This window comes from Mauremys mutica, chromosome 6 (genome assembly GCF_020497125.1).
Source record: "Mauremys mutica isolate MM-2020 ecotype Southern chromosome 6, ASM2049712v1, whole genome shotgun sequence".
Classification (NCBI taxonomy): Eukaryota; Metazoa; Chordata; order Testudines; family Geoemydidae; genus Mauremys; species Mauremys mutica.
The window spans coordinates 81,616,865-81,637,743 of NC_059077.1; the positions used below are offsets into that span (position 1 = coordinate 81,616,865).

Sequence of the window (20,879 nt, forward strand, 5' to 3'; positions counted from 1 at the left end):
ATCTGTCCAAGTCAGGAGATTCTTTAGTTCATCAAAGATAAAATAGGATGGGTAACTGAAGGAGAAATATCTAAACACTCAGATACTATGGTGGTGGGGGCCACAGAAGTGCCTACATAGCATTTCAGATACTTAGGTTATGTAAATCCAGGTTAGCTTATTAATATTCTGTTCCTGGCAAAGCTCCTGATCAGTTTTTTTTTTCATTTCTACTCCTTTTGCCAGAAGCCAATGAATTTCAGGAGGTGATTCTGAGGAAACAGCTGCCACACTCGAAAGGGAGCAACAGGTACTGGCACATGATAAGCAGTAGGGTCTAGCAGACTTGGAGCCAGGAGATTTGGGTTCTGTTCTAAGCTGTGCTATTGACTCACTCTGTAAACTTGGCCTTAAAAATGGACTTCTGTTTGTCTCATTTATAGGATCAGTAAAATGTGGCTGATAATACTTACCCAGATTTGTACAGAGCATTGAGGTTCCTGGATGAAAGATATTGGATAAATGCTAATGTTACTGTGATTCATTTCTTCCTGACAGTTGTCCTGAGTAGTATGTTCCTTACAGAGTAAGCAGTAAAATGGTAGTGAAGATTTTAAAGAGATATTTGTTTTAAAATTGTAGCTGGCATTGTCTGTGACATATTGTTAGTTTGCCTTTCCATATGGGAGAGTTGTCTTTCAGGCCTGTGGTTACAGGATTCCTTGAAATTCCCGCAGTCAAAGACCACAGCTTGTCATGATGGGTTCCAGCCACGATGTCTCAGAGTTTTTGTCACATTTTAAACAGAGCAGAGCAAGAATATTCAGAACGCATGGTACCAATTCCCCACGTCGGTAGTTTCATCACCCACAACAGACAGGGCCAGGGACAGGCACTCTGTTTCCGACTTCTTTTTACACTTCACAGAGGTCAGGCAGGTTGAATTTTCTCAGCTGGTGAACAACGCAGATTAGTCCCATATTCTTTAGATTGCAACCTGTGTGTGTTTTTTCATGGCTGGATGATCCAGGGTATGAAGAGGAATATTTGCTGAGACAAATGCCTCTGTCAAATTCATCAACTCAGTATGGCAATGTTCTTGTTGAACTGCACATCTCCTGCATGGTCCATTGCCTGTTCACTTCCCTCTCCTCATCATTTTAAATTGGTTGCAGTTTAGGCTTGTGTGAAGAGAGTTCTAGATATTTGTTACAACTACAATAACTTTCCCTGAATGGTCTGTGGAAATGGAGCAAAAGTTGTTGCACACGTCCCCGCCACTGCCACCTTTCTTATGCACAGCCAGGTATTCTTCTGCAGCCAGCTTGATGACATGAACTAATAGACATAAATGTTGGGAGAAAAAGTAGGTCCCTCCCTAAGCTAAAAGTTACTGTCTAACATAACTTCAAAACTATTTTTTTGCAATGTTACTTATTTGATAAACTACATAACAAAGATGAGGAGCTAGCCCCTCAGGGGGTCGTGACGTTATTACATGGGGGGGCGCGAGCTGTCAGCCTCCACCGCAAACCCTGGTTTGCCTCCAGCATTTATAATGGTGTTAAATATATAAAAAAGTAGTTTTAATTTATGGGGGGGGGTCGCACTCAGAGGCTTGCTATGTGAAAGGGGTCACCAGTACAAAAGTTTGAGAGCCACTGAGCTAGATACTGCAGGGCAAAATTCAATGGGGTTTTGTGCCACTAAGGCCTGCAGGATTGAGCGAGCACAGTAGACCCCAATTCTAGTGACCTCTGATATAATTAAAATCCATTTAGAATGAAAGTACCAGGATCCTCGCAGTCATTGAAGGTGGGGCATTCAAATGAGTTTAGAGGTGAAGGAATGAAATGAGATTTGGTGTGGGGAGTAGTTAGAGAGGCAGGTGGGATCCAGCAGCTTGGAGCCCTGATGGCAGAATGCCTGTCCGTGGTGAGGTTGCAATGGTGAAAAATAGATGGACCCTCCCTTTTAAACAGGGGGTCTGTAGGTTCCAGCTGTAAGAGGGGGATGGAGTTAGTGCAGGCAGGATGTGCCCTGCTTCATCTTCACTGCAGCCTCTACTGGGTATTGTGTCTTCAAGTGGAAATTAAGGCTGATCCCCTATCCTAAGTGAAACCCCAAAGAAGGGCAAATAGGATATTGCTATCTGATCTCCCTTAGGTGAATACCTCTGGTGGAGTTGGCCAGGCTGGCAGGGAGGTGTAATTTATAGCTCCCTAACAGGCAAGTTGGAATCTGGCCCTGTTTTATTATTGTAGGGTTGCACATTAGTAAAACACTGCTTGCATAAGAAAAAAAAAGTAACACAGAGTCATTGCAACAAGAAAAAAAAAGCAGCATTGACTGATCTATTTCAAACTGCATGTGGAATAACTAAGAAGAAAGGCAGTCTATATTGGCCTAGATAAGAATCAAATTCACTAGAAGCAGGGAGGGAAAGGTGCATTCTAAGGACTTAAGGCAGCACAATAGATTGCCTTGGCATCTAGAACTGGACAAACAACTACTTGAACTAGAGACTAGGGCTGCAAAGGAGATGATTGAAGAGTCTAAAAATCGTTGTTTTGTCATTCAGATGTTTTGTAAAACTGAACAGAACTACAAATGCAAAACAGTCAATTTTTTGGCTGGCATAAGCACATTTGTTGAAGTTCTGGCTGCCCCAGCATAAAATCAGTCCAGTGATTTATCCCTGAGTTTGGGAGGGTGCCAGTTCTAATCACTTACCTTGGATGTGCCTCATACAGTGTTAGAGCCAGTAATCTGATTCTGTACTCTGTTTTCTAATGGGACACAGACAAACAAGTATACATAATTGGGGAGAGAGGTTGCTACAGCTTCCAAAACAAGTTCATTGCCACTTCTGCTAAAGCAGCAGATCTATTTTCTCCTGCCAATAGTGACTCAATTACACTTCACATAGTTTTAGCGCTCTCTCTCTCTGTGTCTGTCTCTCTCAGTGCTCTCATACTTGCAAGGCCAAATCCTGCATACCTTAGTTATGTGAGAAGTCCTATTGACTTAAAATTCAGGATTAGATCCAGAATATTGGAATGATACCCTATCATCACCAATGTTCATTTAAATGAGAGATTTTTTTTAAGTTTAAAAATGTTTCAATTAACTGTAATAAACAACCAGTTCCACAAGAAGATACAGAAAATGTACACCCCAAACTAGTGGTTATTCTATCATTAGATTATACTAAGACAGTAACAGAAGTGAACTTCTGTATCCCCACACTGGTTAAACAGAAGTCAAAATGCAGTCTCCTTAGGCATTCCAGCCCTTGGGTCACTGCCCAGACAGTAGACTTTATGATGAATGATTACTGAAATCAGATATATTTAATCAGATATAGAGTCCTTCTAATCCCAAGGGATCAGCAATTTACAGACCAATATATAACTCAGATCTTACCCAATAATCACACTGATGCCAATCCTTTAGTAACTAAAACCAAAATTGAATAATATAAACAGAACAGAGTTATAAATTTATTAAGGAATCATATACATGCAAGTGATTGCAAAGTCCTTATATCAGGTTTGTAGCAGTGATGGTATAAACTGCTAGCTTGCAAAAGTCTCTTTGGAGTCACCCAAACAGATTGTATTGAGCTTCCTTGTTAGATATCAAGTCCAAAGAAATGAAGCAGGAAATGAAGACAAAATGGTGACGTCTCAGGTGCCTTTTTATATACACGGCCATGTGCATGGAAGTGTACTATCCCAAAGTCCATAGCCCCTGTTTGTGGAAAATTACTGACTCAAGATGGAGTCAGGGTCACATGAGCATATCACATGCCCTTGCATGTTTTGCTAAATCACCGGGGATAGCCATTGGCCCCTCAGAGTCTGAGATGTCTGCAGGAAGACCTACTGGGTGGGATGAGTTTCTTCAATGGCCCACTGTTAGAGCGAAGTGTCCTTAATGGGCCATCAACACATAGCTGTCTAGCTTTGATGTAAATCTATTTGGCGGTGTCAATCAGGAATACAACACGTGTAAGATACAAGTACATAGCCAATACTTATCATAACTTCAGATACAAAGATTATACATGAATTTAACCAAGATAATCATATCTGATAGACTGTAACTTTTCTATAGACAGCTTACATGATTTACCTTGTATAAGAGTTTTTGCAATTGTATAACAGTGGTAGCAGAAATGATACAAATGGTCATTTTCAGTCATAAAGCATCACCACCAATAATGTAAAATCTAGCTACATAGATTATTCAATAGGACCAAATGCATCAAACCAATGTGAGAAACCAGAAATGCAAATAGATACACACACTATATCTCTATGTAGTTATCTATCTATAAGGCTGGCTATGTGTCCTGGAGATACTTGCATTCTGCAGAACCCCTAAAAGGAGCTACAGAGGATTGAGGGAATGGGGGGAATGGGGCAAGGTTGGGTTTGAGGAGGTTCCTGCAGAGCTTTTTAGCTTCATAGTAGCAAAGCTCCACTCCAAACTTATGACCAGGTAAGGCCAGACAGAAGAGAAACAGATAATAGAACCTGCAGCTCCTGCTAGTAAGCAGAGAAATACTGCTCAACTGTCTCTTCCTATTCACCTTCTCCCTGCATCTGGCCTTCCATGGGACCTACATCATCCTTTGTCAGCATCCTGAGAGTTCTGTTCACACCTGCAAAACTTAGAAACTCCAGCTGCTCGGCATTTTTTTTTTGCCCAGGTATCTGATTCCAGAGGTTTGGGATATCTCTTAAGATTTTCAAGCACATGACATTTTCTCTTCCTCTGAGGTGTCCCCATCTAGACTCATGAGATCCTCATCTGGTGTAAATTGCCTTTAATGGAGCTATCAGAATGTATACCAGCCAAGGAGCTGCCCCAAAGTTACTAAGGGACTTGGCTTTGCAGGCCGAACAATATAATTAGTATTCTAAAATTTAAAAAAATGTCAAACACTCAAAAAGTATCTCAAATAGTTTTTCTGTTTAAAAAAAAAAAGGAATACAGGCAAGTCTTATCTTACGCGAGGGTTCCGTTCCACAGTTAGCGTGTAAAGCGAAAACCGTGTATACTCAAAATTACATCCCCAAGCCTTTTAAATCCCAGCCCGCAGCTCATGGCAGAGAGCCCAGAGAGGCCCTTTAAATGCCGGCCCCGGCCCGGCTGCCAAAGCTGCGGGCGGGGATTTAAAGGGCTCCACCGGGCTTCCTGCTGCGGTGGGGAGCCCTGAGAGCCCTTTAAATCCTGCCCGCAGCTTTGGCAGCCGGGCTGGGGCCGGCATTTTAAGGGCCTGGAGCTCCATGGTGGCTGGAGTCTCGGGCCCTTTAGTTCGCCCCAGGGGCTACCAGCCATCTGTGCAGCTGGGAACACCCTGGGTGATTTAAAGGCCCTGGGACTCCCAGCCACAGCTGGTGCCCCAGGGCCTTTAAATCTTGAGGCCACGCCTCTTCCACTTGAAGCCACGCCCCCCAGGACTCCGGCCGTACAGCATAAAGCTGAAATTGTGCATGTTAAATGCGCATAAGTTGCGACAGACCTGTATATATAATGTGATCTTGTTTGGATTTTTTTTTTAGAATCACAATTTTGTAAGGTGCATAGTGAATGAGCTGGGGTCTTTGCTTTTTCCACTGCACATCATGCATATAAAGGATATTTCTGGACGCTATCTGGTATATATAGAGCACTGCAAAATGCTAGATAGGTGTACCTAAGGATGCAGAAAAACATTGTTATTAGATTGTATTGTCTGAAAAACAGAAAGCAGTCAAGTAATTAAAGATTACGGTACTGCATATGCAAAATGGACTGAATTTTTAAGCTTGCTCATAGAACCTTAATTTTGATATTTTCTGATTTGAGTATTTAACTGTTGGAAAAATAAAATTAAAATATCCATTAAATATTTTACAGCTTAAACATTGGTGGAAAAATAATTTTAGAATAGCTGTCTATAGTTGTAGGATGTATATGTGCAAATACAGATCCATTTGTATATACAGTACAATAATTACATGATTTGGTTTATATTTTCAAACAATTATGTGCTGGAATTAATAGGGGATTTAAAAAAAATAAATTACAAAGTGTTTGATCCCTGAGGGCAGCAGGCTTTTCACATTTATAAGTGCTGATTACCAGGTTTAGCCATGCATCATATGAAATTTGAGTTATGTCCTTCCAGTTATTTAAAATCACCTTGAGAAGAATTGCAACTAAAGTTTTTTTTCCTCATTCAAATTCAGAGTCTAGCACATAAGTGCTCCCCAAGACAAGCATTGGAGGGATAAGAGAAATGGGACATTTCAAATAGAAGAAATAAAAGTGCTCATTTCTGAACCAAAATGGTTTAACCATGATACACGAAGCATGTAGAGTGTGATATGCACACTTGGCAAGAACACATCATCAATATCTGATGAGCTTAAACCTGTATTATTTCTCAGCTGGATTCCACATGGGTTTATTCAGAAGATAAAAACAGAGTTTGAGTTCAGTGGGTTTTGAATCAGGCTGTGAGTGAAGACAGCAGTTAGGAATAAGTTTACGATAATAGAGAATATACCCACCCAGAGTCTATCATCTATAGGGACAACTAAGCCAACCTTCTAGGTTTCCCAAGATACTTTTTATTTCTGGTGTTTTTTTTCAGGAATTGATGAGTTCATAGGCTGGCTGAATTTAAGGCCAGAAGGAACCATTGGATCATCTATTGTGACCTCCTGTTTATCACAGGCCATTAAATTTCACCCAGCTACCCCTGTATTAGTTCAATAACTAATTTGACTAAAGCATATCCTCCAGTAAGTCAACCAATCTTGATTTGAGACATTGAGATGGAGAATCCCCTGCTTCCCTTGATTGTTTGTTCCAATGGCTAACACCTTCACTGTTAAATGTGTTCCTAATCAATTAAACTGACTGAGGTTTTCCTTTGTGGAATAATGGTTGAGTTTTTAAGAACAGATTTATTTTCTGAGCTTCTTGTACTAGTACAATTTGAATGCATTGTGTTAGTTTTATGGGTTTATTGACTTGCCTACATTTAAACTACATTTCTTTTTAAGTCAGAAAGTCACTGGCTCTTACCTGTAAGATCTTTCATGCTCTGGATACTTGCATTCCTAATGTTCTAGTCACTTCGGGCCAATTTTTCAACCTGGCCTTCATCCACAATTTGCATCCACAATTATTTGAACATTCAGTTTAGATCATCTGGACTACTTCTTACCTCATCTGCAGGTGCATATAACTGTTGATGTAAAAATAGAGCCCAACTTCTAAAAACATTTTTGTTAATTTCATAACATCATTTACCCAACACTGGCTCTAAAATTTTGTGGAGGGTTAAACTTATTTACATCAAATTTATAACATCATCTGTAGCTTTCAGGACTAGGTTTAAGTTCTGGAGACCCTTTCTTTTCCTCATTATAAAAGAGCACAGAGATAAAAAAACAGAGCCAAATCCATTACTAAAACAAGCAGGTGCAAATCCTTTGACTTAGGCTGAGGTTTTCAAAGAAGCCTAAGAGCATCAGGCACAGAACTGCCACTGAAATTTAATATTTAAAGTTATATTTTTGCTTATTTACAAATCTTTTTTTTTTATTCTCAGATGTTATTGAGCATATCCTATGTGGGCAGAATGCCCTCAGCTCCCATTGACTTCTTGTACTCTGAAATCCCACTGGCTTCTCACGCCTTGTTCTGAATTCCTTGCTCACTCAAAATTGACTTTGATTTCAAAGGGAGTTTTGTGAGTATAAGAAATGCAAAATTGGCCCCTTAATAAACTGAAGTTGACACTTTTATGATGTGTATTCAGAGGCAGGAGGAGAGGAAAGGTCTCAATATGACTAGTGTATAATAAAAATAAGCCAGCATCATGGTCAAGAAACTTAATTTCCCTTTGAAAGACTTACAGACGCCTACGTTTCTGCTGTTACTCAAACTTAAAAACAAAGACGTACAAAGAAATAATAAAGACAAGCACTATTTAAACATTAAAAGTTATGTAAAGGCATCATGCCTATCCCAAACTACTGATGGACAACAAACCCACCCCTCTGAATGATTGCTCCCAAATTCCCACCACCACCAACCTCTTATTCAGCTGAGAGGCTGATAAATGTAATTAGATTAGAAAACCCTTCTTTCAGAATGGAGACACAGTTTTAATTTTTTTAAGAGCAGGCTGTCTGTAAACTGTATAAGAACAAGTACAATTTATATGTTGTTTGACAAAGATTAGATAGGTATAATTGCTTTTGTTATTTCATTCACCTCTGTGGGTGGAAAGAATGGAGTGGATATTACCTTGAATGCCTTTCTTCCAGACTCAATATCCTGTCTTGTTGACACCAGTTTATATTCTCTGGGTTAACTACTACTTTTTCTAGAGCATTCTAGAATTTGCTTTAGTACTTCTCTGTGACTCAGTTACATTATCCTCCAAACTCTTCATTTTTTTCCATTTAAGCAAGGCTTGGACCCAGACTCATTCAGATCTAACCTCACTTTTGCCAATCTTTTTTTTTTCACTTGTAGAGGTATTCAAAATATTTTCAAAAGATTTAATTTCTTCAAGTACAGAACTAGCATTAGCTGGGTTACCATGGTTACCAACTCCCTTTCTCACAGACATTGATGAGTGTGTCAGTCATTTGGCCCCTGCAGGAACATTAATATCACTAAAAAGTTTTGTTACTAGACATCTTTATCTATGTTGAAATATCAAGGGCCTGATTCCCTTCTTACGTAAGCAGGACTGGTTTTAGGGTCATCCTGCATGCCAACTTCCTGGGGGCACCATACCACTGCACCACTCAGCTTTCCCTCCCCACACCACTTTGTTCTGATTAGCTGGCTTTTCCCCTCCCTGCTACTCCTGCCCTCGGCTGCTTTTGGGGAGGGGGCTGGGGCGGGTCAGGATGCTGAAAACATTTTCCACCCTGATGTTCAAAACAGCAAGAGCTCCACCTGTAAGTAGGGTTTGCAGTGATGTAACTCCACTGATTTAAACAGAATTACTTCTGATTTACACTGGTGTAAGGGAGAGGAGAATCCGGCCTCAAATTTTTTATTACACATGCTTTGTTCATGTTTCTTCTGGAGGCTGTTAGTGGTGGGGCCTAGAACATGCACAAAGTCATGCCACCTTTCCATAAGAGGACAGTATTTTACCTAATTTAAAGGATCTAATTTTGCATCACTTGTGAACACACAACTCGCCATTGGCGTCAAAGGGATTGGTCTATTTTCTGATGTCACTATTTGTTTTGCAGACATTATATGTGATACTTTATATTTTTCTTTTGCTAATCTTTAAAAGTATGTACCTTAGGCAAAGCAGTAATACTTTTTAAAAGTATGTCTTGAAAAGTGATTAATATTAGAGGGGCTCTAACCAAAACCCCTGATCAGAGCACCATTTGTGTTTTGATCAGGATTTGGACTTTGCATCTGGCAACTACTGTATTTCTGTAATGGGCAGAGCGAACGTCACACACTCAAACAGTCTCAAACTTTGGATAAATTCAAATCTGCATTTGGATCAGAATCCAAACTCTGCCAGTTCGACCCATCTCTACTTAGTGTGCTTATAGTATGCAAAAGAAAATTAATCCTCTTAGACTAGAGAAGAAAAGCCACATTCTTAACTTAAGAGGAAACTTAGTTTTCCTCTCTTGTGCAGACGAGCTTGACTGCAAGACCATATCTTGTTTTTCAGAAGGATCCCTGAAGGATAATATCTATCATATTTTCTTCTCTCTGGAGGCTTTTTTCTTGTGACCACTGTGCAAGTTCTAATCTTCAGATGATCTGAAGTTGATTGGGCTTTGGTGCAGAGGGAAACTTGCAAGATACTGTGCCTTTCTTCCATATCTAACGCAGATGTCACTTGATTTTTCTTCCTGCTGTCCTTCCATACTTTGCTATATTTAAGAGAAAGCAGCAAGGTTATTGATTTTTTTTTTTAATTTTCAGCCAGCGTCTTTTATTGTGCACTGTGGAATTTTTATATTTATTGTCAGATTTATAAGAAAGCATGACATGAAGTTTTGAGTCAATTTTAACAACTGCTATCACTTAATCTCACCATTTTCACATGTCAGAACTATGTTAGGTTCAGTAAAATGCCAGAGATCCTGGGAGTTTTGAAAACTTTTTGCCTTAGAAAAGTGGCAAAACAGATCACTGGCATGTTTCCAACTCAGAATGTTCTAGTGCTACTTTGCCACCTTTTCATGTTAGCAAGAGGAGGTAAATGACAGGCACATTGAGTTCCATAAACATATGGTCTTTTAAGCACACGGTCATGCTGCCTTCCCATGCATTGCTGATGCATTGTCTTATATAAATGCTGAACATTTGGCCAGGCTAAGGTTCACTGCTTTTAAAGATTTGCCCAACACAGTGCTAATGTTGGCAGTATCCTTATGATGAGTTACAGAAGACATATCAAGAATGGCTGTTTTAATTAGCCCAGAATAAAATCCTTGCTAAGAAAATAGCACAGTGAAGAATTACTTGTCTTCAGCATCATGCACCCATCTGTCACTTGAGAAATACATGCCCCACATTTTTATAATATATGTCATGGGAGGAGGAGGTCATTGCTGGTACCATGGTAGCAGCAGCATTAGCTGTGACAGTATGAGCAGCTTTTGTTCAGCTGGAAGTACACCTTCAGTTTGTTATTAAATTGGGCTCAAGAACAATTGGTTGAAAGAAAGAGAATCTGTCACTGGTGAATTTTATGATCTTGTAGTTCATGAAGTGAAGAAATCTTAATACTACAACATTTTGGAGAATAATTTTGTGTATTTTTTTTTCTGAGTGGCTTTCCAGTGTGATCCCCAATACCACACACCTTTTGCCATTATCTAAATGGTTGCTTTTTGTGCATTTGTCAAAACTTACTTTAAAAACAAATCCCATGGGGAAAAAAATCTATATATGTAGTACAATAGGATACATATGTAATTTTATAATACTATACTACAAGCAGCAAGAAGAACTGATTAGGATTATATTGATTCTGCAGGTTTTTTAACCAGAGCTGGGAGAAACATGGGATTTCTGTTTGTTGGTAATTAAAAAAAAATCGGGTTGGGGTGGAGGAGAAATGTAATTGCAGGTTGAACAGAAAATGAGATTTTTTGAGACTTTTCAATGAATTAAAGTAAAAAACTTGTCTGAGTCAGGTGAAAACAAAACACTGGAATTGTAATGTATATAAAGATGGCCAGAGCTTGGGATGAGCACTTATTTAATATTTATGAACAGAAATACATAAATAAAAAGTATAGGCATATGAAAAATATAACCCTTATGCTTCAGCACATGGTGATGATCACCAACTCGGAGGAGGAAAAAATTTCTCTCCATAAAATAATATTGCGCAAATAGGTGCACTCTGGTACATAGGTTTTACATCTTCCTCTGAGACATGCAACATTAACGAGACACAGGATATAAAACTAGATGGACCTGTTCTAATATGGCAGTTCCTATGTTGTGATTTTTTTCCATGCTAGTTTTGATAGTTCACTTCCCTTCCGTTATAATATGACAGGAATCAAATTCTGCCCTGACTCTGCCCTGGGCAATGGTGTCTGTGAGGTTTTACTGGGTGACAGTCAGGACAGAATTTGTCTGCCTTTGTTTAAAATACAATACCCAAGTGACAGGGCTCATTTCCACTTCTGAGATATGATTGCCTCTGTGATGCACATCTTATATTGGATCCTATCAGAGCTAAACTAGAAGGTCAAATTAATTCCATGTGTTACTTCATTGTGTCAGAGGAGTTTCAAAGGAAAGGTAAGAAGATTTCACTTGCTGTTTTTGCCTTTATCTCGTAGAACTCTCAAGTTAAAATAGAGGTTTTAGTAGTTTGTGTAGTTCTTACTCAAAAGAGTAAGTTTTTGGTTGAGTTTTGAGTGAGTAAGGACTTTAAGATTTGGACCTATTTCTGTTCTACACTACAATGGAAAATAATTGCTTTGAGGGATAGGACAGTGCTGAAAAGCCCCTTTCATCACTTCTCTCTTGTTCTGCTGTGTTAATTAGGTACACCATCTGCTAATGAACTTCAGCTTGTCTTATCATAACAGTAAATTGTGAATTTTTATGCATAGGTGTGTGCATTCTCACCTTGTCTGATACTTCAGTGATATGTGCTATATTACTCTCTGATCCCAGATGTATCTCACTTAAAACTTTTATGGTGACACCCACCTCTCCTTGCCTTCAGCCTTATTCTTGACATGCTAACACACAACAAACTGCTTGTTTCATTTTTTACCTAAATCCTGTCACAAATTAGAGAAATGTCAAAGTATTCTTAATTAATTCAATTAGCTAACATGCAGTTCTTTTCAGAGAGTAAGAAGTGTTAATTTATTGCTGCCAGTGACAATGATTCTGGGGACAGAAGTAGAGGATGGCACTCTTTCTGAACTTCCATGGAGTGAGAAGTGTCAGACTGCATCAGCTTTGCCAAATGCCCCTTTTCATTTGGTAGATAGCAAACTTAGACTTGGATGGAGAGGAAGCTACCAGTCCTCATGTTCCCAGAGTGTTCGTATATGTAACATGAAGGTGACTGGCCATTTATGCCATGCTGAATAGTCTACATGCCAATGTGAAATGGTAACATATCCACAGTGGTACAGAAGCCAAAAGCTGAATAAAGAAGCATATAGGTATGCTTAGAATTGCAAAAAAGAGCCAGAAGAATAAACAAGTGTGTGTAAGAGGGCAAACCTAGGTGTAGAACATCCAGGAGACTGCAAAAATAAAAAATGGTTGTGCCCTGGCAATAATATAAGAAAACAGTACAGATGGACTGCAGCTCTGAATAGAATAGTTTACAGTGGATGTAAGTGCCCTGTAGTGGGGCGGACTGCCCCACTCCCGGAGAGTGTGGGCTGTGGCAGGCTAGGGCACCTGTGCAGACAGGGAGCCAATTAAAGAAGGGCTTATTGTGAGCCAATCAGGGCTCAGAGTGGAGACAGCCAATGAGGGCCAGGTGCAGCCCTATAAGAAGGCTGTCCAGGAAGGAAGCAGTCAGTCTGTTGCAGACCTTTAGGGAGGACAGCGCAGTGCTGGGCAGGCTCAGGGAAGCGGAGTGGAGCTTCAGCCTGATGCCTGCCAGGCTGCGGGCTCTGAGTAGAAGGGCCTAGAAGGTGCGATGGGGTCAGAGGGGAAGGGACCCAGGGAAGGCTGAAGGCAAGGGGAGAGAAGAAGGGCCGAGAGGCTGCCGTTAGAGGGTCCCTGGGTCGGGACCCAGAATAGTGGGTGGGCCTGGGTCCCCCCCTTCCCGCTTGTGCTGCACCAGGCTATGGAGCAGGGACTGAGTCAGGCTGCAACCTGCCCCCTGACGTAAGAGGGGCTAGACTTGAGGGTTGTGGCTGGCTGCTGAGGCCGGTGCAGAGACTCCTGTAAAATCACACCCGGAAGGGGGTGCGGATGGACTAAGGGGCACTGCTGGAGGGCAGGGGCCTCGAAGAGGATGCTGCCGAGCAGGGAGCAACGCAGGTCCAGAGATGCCAACCGAGGGCAGGACAATGAACAGGACACCACCAAGAGGGGGTACTCCACTGGACAGAGCTAATTCCCGGTGTCACCAGCGGGAGGCGCCAGGTGGTGAGTCCCAACCCGTTACATGTCCCAAGAACTATCAGAAATAAAGATGGCAATGCCAGTGATGGTGATTAGTCAGTCAGCAGAAGTTGCTATAGTGGTTTAAGTTTTAGATAAAACAAGTAAGCTAAATGGCACAACTAATTTAGTTTCAGGTGCCTTATTTTTCATCTAGAACTTCAAACTTTTCATTAGACTTCATCTAGAAGTCTGAGACATCTTTAAATTTAAATCATGCTTTTCAGCAGTAGATCTCAAAGCACTTTATAAAGGAGGCTTACAAGTCTTAAAATGCTACTGAGACAGTATAGTATTGTGTAATTAAGTATGTCAGAAGCCTTCTAATCACTTCTGAGGTCTCTGGTAGTGTGCCAATCATGCCCTACCCACTCTTGTCTGTTTGGAGTAGGTGTCTGACTCACAGGGTAAACTGGTCCTCTTCTCCCCCCCAGTTCTGTACATCTAGGATTCAAATGACTTCACTGGATCCCACAGCTGCTTGAGAGGGCCTTTTACCTTACTCTGGGACCCAGATGACCTACTGTCCTGTAGCAATGAACTGCAAGTGGATTTGTGGTACGTGGGAGTGGGCCTACCTTCCTAGTCCACAAAGAGGTAGGAAGGTAGAAAAGAGCTAGCCAGTTGGCATTTCATAAGCTCAGGGAGAGGGAAGTAGCCAGGTAGGGGACATTGAGGTACCCAAGAAACTCACCCTCCCAGTATATCACCTTGGGTAAGCTCAGGGGCGGCTCTATGTTTTTTGCTGCCCCAAGCACGGCAGTCAGGTGGCCTTCAGTGTCTCGCCTGCGGACGGTCCGCTGGTCACGTGGATTCAGCAGCGTTTCTACGGGTGATCTGTTGGTCCCGAGCCTTTGGCACCCTCCTCTGAATTGCCGCTGAAGCTGCGGGACTGGTGGACCTCCCGCAGGCATGCCGCCGAAGGCTGCCTGACTGCCACCCTCACAGCGACCGGCAGGCCGCCCCCCGTGGCTTGCCACCCCAGGCATGCGCTTGCTGTGCTGGTGCCTGGAGCCGCCCCTGGGTAACCTGATAGTCCAGGTCCTAATGTAGCAGCAGGGAACCTGTAGGGAAGGTGACCCAAAACTCAGCTGAAATTTGGTGTAGGTTTACTATAAACTGATGTAAACATCAGTTAATCTGGGCCAAGTTTCAGGTTCATGAAATGCCAAATTGGGCAATTTTCTGTTTCTGTGGTTTTGAAGGCAGAAATAGGCCCATTACATTTTCATGAGACCAATAGCCCATAGTCCAAACTACTGTTGTAACCACAGAGTAATGGAAGCCAGTGTCATCCTTCTGTTCTCTCTCAGAATGTATTAACTCCAGAGAGGGTCTGAAGCAGCAAAATACTTCATAAACATTGAAATTGCAAGGGTTTGGCATTAGAATGAACCTCTGGGGATGCTTATTGTGAACACTGTCGAAGGAGAAGAGCATCTATCATCATTAGCCCTAATTTCCTGAGATCTACAGGATATAATGAAAACCATTCAGTTTATCAAATCAAGTTCACTGGTATGGGACTCCTTCATCAGAATGGACTAAATGACAAAATTAACTGCTTTGTTGATGGGTATAAATATTACCTTGAGTAGCAGATTAGCATCCATTGCAAAGCTAATTTTATTGCTGGTATTCTATAAAAGTGTTCTCTAAGTGCTATGTGCATGATGAAAACCAGACTGGATTTGATACAAAATATACTTAATCAAGCACATTTCTGTCTACTGATTGAATGGCTTTTTTTCTCTCCTGAAATAAAACCCAGTAGAATTGCCTATAATTTCTGGAATTATTAATGTGCACTATATTATAACAGATATAGCAAAATACTCCACATTGACTCTCTATGAATAGAAGAGAACTGACAGGAAAATGATTGATGAGAAAGCACAATGTTTTGAAATATTTGATAATATTAAGAAACTAATTAAGAAACATCATAACTCTGACCTAGCCAAATTTGAACTGAGATTCAAGAGAAGAATTTGTGGGCACCTTGGGGTGGTGGTGAAATACTGTTTTGCTGGCTCAACTCCCAAACAAAGCTGGCTACACAGCTCACCAGCTAAGATGCCAAACTGTTTCGTTTCAGAGTTGTATGCTAATTTTAGGCTACCACAAACAGGCATATGGATCAGAATTTAGTTGTATAGAAACATTCATATTCAAGGTATCTAAAAGGAGCTGCAACTGCCATGTTGTTGTGGGATGTGAGTTTGGTTTAGGTCTTGAATCAGTTTGTATGTCTGGAAGAAATATATTTGGGGTATGAGGAGTAAGGACCTATTGGCTGAGTGGTTTTACAGCATGTTTCATATTTGTGTACAAAACTGGAAGGACTGTGAGGCACCTAAAATGGGGACAGTTTTCTGATTTATGAGTAATACTAGATGTGCTGCTTCCTAGCTGGGACATCTGTGGGGAGTACATGCGCCTGCAGTGAAAGCTGCAATGAAATGTTTCAAGAACAAATTTGCTGACTCTGTAACTCAGATTTCCATACTCCATATCATTTGGGAGGATGGATTATTCATATCTAAGACATTAATGGGCCAAATCTACTTCCATTGAAATCAATGGGAAAACTCCCTTTGTTAAAAAAATGAGTGCAGGATCTAGCCCTTAGCAAGAGGACAATACCAAAATTGAGATGGTCTGAAGTGAAATGTGTGAAAGATAGTGGCATGTGGAAACTGCGATTCTATTTGTTCTGGAAAAGTACTATGAATATAATAAGGATCAAACTATAGAAATTACTCTAAAACTCTAAAGTTAGTTTAGAAAGATATTCTTTGTATATTGTGTGGTTTTTGTTTTGTTTTTAAACCAGTGAATAGAATTCTATGGGAGGGATATAATTTTCTGTTACATTTTATAGTGAAATTAAAAAATCCGGTAGAAAATTTATTTTTCTATTAAATTTATAGACATTTTCCATGAAGGATGGCAGAAGACAAAGAGAAGGATTTATAACCTAGGAGGGAGGAAAAGCTAAGAGGCACAATTGTCAGGCTCTAACTTCTATATAACTCTGATGCAGCAAGGTACTTAGGCACATGCTTAATTTTAAGCCATGTGAATAGTCCTCTGACTTCAGTAGGATTACTTGTGCACTTAAAGTCATTCATGTGCTCAAATACCTTTCTGAATTGGGGTTTAAAGCAGAAGTTAGTATGGAAGAAGAATTGGTGCCCCTCAGTGAAACTCACCATTTAGGTTTATCATTGATAGTTACAAATTAAATGCTAGCATTTTTCTGTTGGAACATCTGAGCTAAATGACACCCCATTTTTTCTCTGGGGAAGGTGTATAAACCAGTCATCTTTATGAAGAGATCTAAATTTTTCTCTGGAGTCCTAACCACATCCTTTAAGAACCTATCCCTTTTTCATATTTTGTCTGAGAAGTTGTTCTTAATCTAATTGGTTCTCAGTGATGCCCAGTGTGGGGTACACTTTCCAGACTTAAATTCACCAAATATGGAAGATCCTTACTCAGTCTCTATGCAGGCACAGCTCACCTTAATATAAAAATGAGGAAAAAAAAAAACTTAAGTGGAGGTTTCAGAATTTGTTCCTCTGTAAAATATATTTGTAAGAATATATAGTGGGCCTATGCAGTTAGAACCGTAGGCCCCAATCTTGCAATTAGCTGAATCTGCAAGGAATCCCATTGACTTCAGTGAGGCTCTCTATGTAGTTAATCCTCATTGTCAGTGGTGTGGTGAGCTCATTTCTTGTTAGAACAGTAGAGAAACATATAGCAAATCATTTATATTGTAGGAAGAAAAAAGGATTACCATGGATGCTATAGCCAGCCAAACTGAACTAAAATCTTCATTAGATACACTGAGCTACTGCTGTATGCACATATATAGCTGCTGGATGGCATAGTATGGAAAGCTGTAAGCTCCTGTGATGTCAGTGTTAGAACCCAGACGCAAGATGTGTTGGGAATCCTGATGATAGATAAGAACCTGGATAAATAGACAAATAATTGAACACACAGTATTTGCCTCTTATTTTGAAGATTGATTCTCTTGGGTCTCCAGGGCCAGTCCCTGTATTTCCAGAAATATCCTTTAATTGATCCTGTTCAAGGTGACAACTGTGATCAGGAGTAGATGTAAAGCAGGCAGCTATACAGTGAGCAAGCACTGTATTTCAAAACCATAATGGCATTACTTCAGCAATGAGACAAGAAGTTTTATTTAATTTTAATACTCAGGTTTCAACTTTATAAATGAAGTGTAGTGTATATTGTGTACAGCAGAAACAGAAATGTTAGAGATTTTGAGTTCATGTACAAGGATAGCTTTAATTAAATAAAATTAAGTATGTGATCTCATGGAACTTTAAAGTGTATAATTTAGGGGAATGATTGAATTTTCTATAGAATCATCTTTTAAGGCAAATTTAATTAGGCTAATTTTCCTCCTTGCTACTTATGCAAAGGACAGTACTGATTTTTACATACTGCAACTGCACTTCCCCCCATGTCCATGTGTAAAACGACATAATCTTTTTTTAGAGAGTGAAACACACTTGCTGAGCTTATTTTTTGTCCCTTCAATTGAATAAATCAATCACTTTAGTACTGTGTGGAGCACTGTTATGCTAAGTGCATAGAAAGCTGTGATCCATTTGGAAAAGGAAGTTTGATATAAGGTTTGGGTAGACCTAGTTGCTGTTAATGCAGTTTTGAAGTATTGTAAAGATCTTGATGCATTTCATCTAGAACCTGGGGGTTTATCATTGTCTTACAATGACTTACTAATCAGCACATCTCTCCAGCCTAGTGCTGAATGTTGACTCTGATCTGTCACTAGAAGTTAGGACATATTATAACATGAGATGTCTTTCTCTTAAAAAAACATTTATTTTTGTTTCTGCCTGGATAGAGATACATTTATGAATTCCATGATAGAAATGTTGGAAAAGAATTAGAGATGGATATATCTACTAGAAGGGCCTTATTCTCAGTTACACGAAGGCCCCTTCATGCTACTCTGATAGAATCAAGGGGCCTTACAGTATACAGAAAGGGCCCCTTAAGAATACCAGTGGCCAGAAAGACCCCACAATGGTAGTAGAGCTGGCACGAGGCCTCAGCATACTGGGTAGATAGGGATGGGTTTCTGGAGCATCCTGTGCTACAGCTCTGTTCTGTCCTGGGAAACTGAATAGAAATCAGAGCAGCTGTGAGGCTACCCTAAGTTCCCTGGGAGCATGGTCAGGGTCCTGCAGTGCCCCAAAAGCTGTATAACTTCCCCATCTCCTCCCACATAACCCCACCTTTATCCTGACCTAAGAGCAAGAACTAAGTAATTAAGAATCAGGTTCAGTGTCTCTGTCTGCAATAGTGTTTTATTCAGATTATTGCTTGAATTTCTAGCAAAAGACATATGAATTGTTCTTATTTCTCTCTCCTTAACATAAACATATGAACAATCTATGTATTGCTACAGAAAATAATGTAAAGCATCCACAATAATGCTCAAACCATTCAGTTTAATCCTTGAGTTCTCTGCTAGCAATCTAGGAACCTGATGCAACCAGTGAAGTCAGTGGAAAGACTGGATCAGAACCCCCGTCCTCTTCTTTTCTTAGGGCTGCCCAGAGGGGTGGGCAAGTGGGGCAACTTGCCCCAGGCCCCACAGGGGCCCCCGCGAGAATATAGTATTCTATAGTATTGCAACTTTTTGTCTAAGTGTTCCGATTTAGCGAACTGTTCAATTTCTCCCTTTACTGATTTCTGTAATGGGTCAATATGGAGCACAAGTTACTGCTATCTTTTTCTCCAATAAAGTATGTCCCTGAGCCATCTCAATTGCATAGGCAACAGAGAATTTTTTAGCTGCATCAGATTTTGCAGATCTTTTACTTACATCAGTGATCCAAATGCAAAATTCAGAGACAATATGTGGATGTGTGACATTCCCTGGAGGACTTTGAGTTTAGAAACTAATGAACAGATTGCAATCATGGATAAATGCTATTGAGTCTTGCATCTGTGACAGATGCAATTGTGCTCCTATATTGTTTGATATTTAAAAGACTACCCATTTTATTCACATCTTCAGTTCAAATGTACAGAAAATAAGGAATAATCTTAGCATCAATAAAGTGTAAACTGTATTTGAAAATATTTAAGTGGTAAGGTATTTTAGAAAATTAAAATAATTTCGTAAGTCTTTCATGCTGAGAAATGTTTCTTACTGTTCAGATTTTCTGGTCTTTCTGTTTTAGAAAGAAAAGGGGCCCCCATGATTCTGCATTTTTGCATACCAGGATTTGCATGTGCAGTTACATCAAACTGAATACACAAATTGCATATTTGTGAACTCAAAGTATGTGTGTAGTGTGTATGGATCTTTCTTTCTTTCTTTCTTTTAAAGTCAGATCTGATTTTGCAGGCCTGATTAAATTGGGTGGGGATTCTTTACTTGTTTTATAACACCATGTATTAGAGAACAAGAGAATATAATTATTTATAGTATCATGAATGTACATGGAACTTTATAAGCTTTTGGCATCAGGGACTTTGTAATCTAACAGACAAAACAGAGCAAAGTGCAACATTTCATGTGCAGCTTGATATGGAGAGAACACTATAAAGGAGAACAGAGTAGGAAGGATTAGTGCAAGAAGCAAATTTTGAGTAGGGATATGAATAGAAATTACAGTACTCTTATAAAGTGTTGCCATGAATATTGATAAGGTATATTGTATTATTGTTGCAATCACAACAGATACTGTTGTCACAGTATGCAATGGACACCAAATAAAAGTGTGAACAAAAATGAGATATATACAAGACAATGAAATACAAAATATTATATATACATGTACCAGAAAAAAAATACTTCAAATAAAGACCCTTTTCCCCAACAAAGAGCCTTGATCTCAGCATGTCTTCTCTTTTACAAAGTCACCCCAGGTCACCTGCTATCAGGGTCAGAGCAATTAGTCTGGCATCTCATTAGCATATCCTTATTCATGAAAGGAGGGGGTTTGTTTGTTTATTATTTAAATTCTCCATGTTGAAAGAAAAGCAGCCAGAAGCAGGTTCAGTTCATAACTCAGCATTGCAGGGAGGGTTAGAATCTGATCCTCAAAAGAAGGGGAGTGGAAAGTGAGCTACCAATAGAGATTTTCTTGTATGCAAGCAGAGGTTTTAGGTGAAAGAAAACCAGGGAAAGCTCAAAGAGATATGGGGAGAATAGC

General features: G+C 40.0%; 1 long non-coding RNA gene across 3 annotated transcripts in view; it reads right to left on the reverse strand.

Annotated features, from left to right (window-relative positions):
• Positions 1–8,373, reverse strand: part of LOC123372315 — a 48,886-nt gene extending 40,513 nt beyond the window's left edge. Inside the window, exons 1-3 of one of the 3 annotated variants that reach the window (XR_006580208.1) lie at positions 8,296–8,373; positions 7,066–7,228; positions 3,667–3,958 (exon numbers count right to left, since the gene is read on the reverse strand). This is a non-coding gene — a long non-coding RNA (uncharacterized LOC123372315). Of the gene's footprint in view, positions 1–3,666; positions 3,959–5,629; positions 5,687–7,065; positions 7,229–8,295 lie in introns of those variants that run through there. The other 2 variants (XR_006580209.1, XR_006580207.1) reach the window with 2 other exon arrangements.
• Between the last annotated feature and the right edge of the window lie 12,506 nt (positions 8,374–20,879).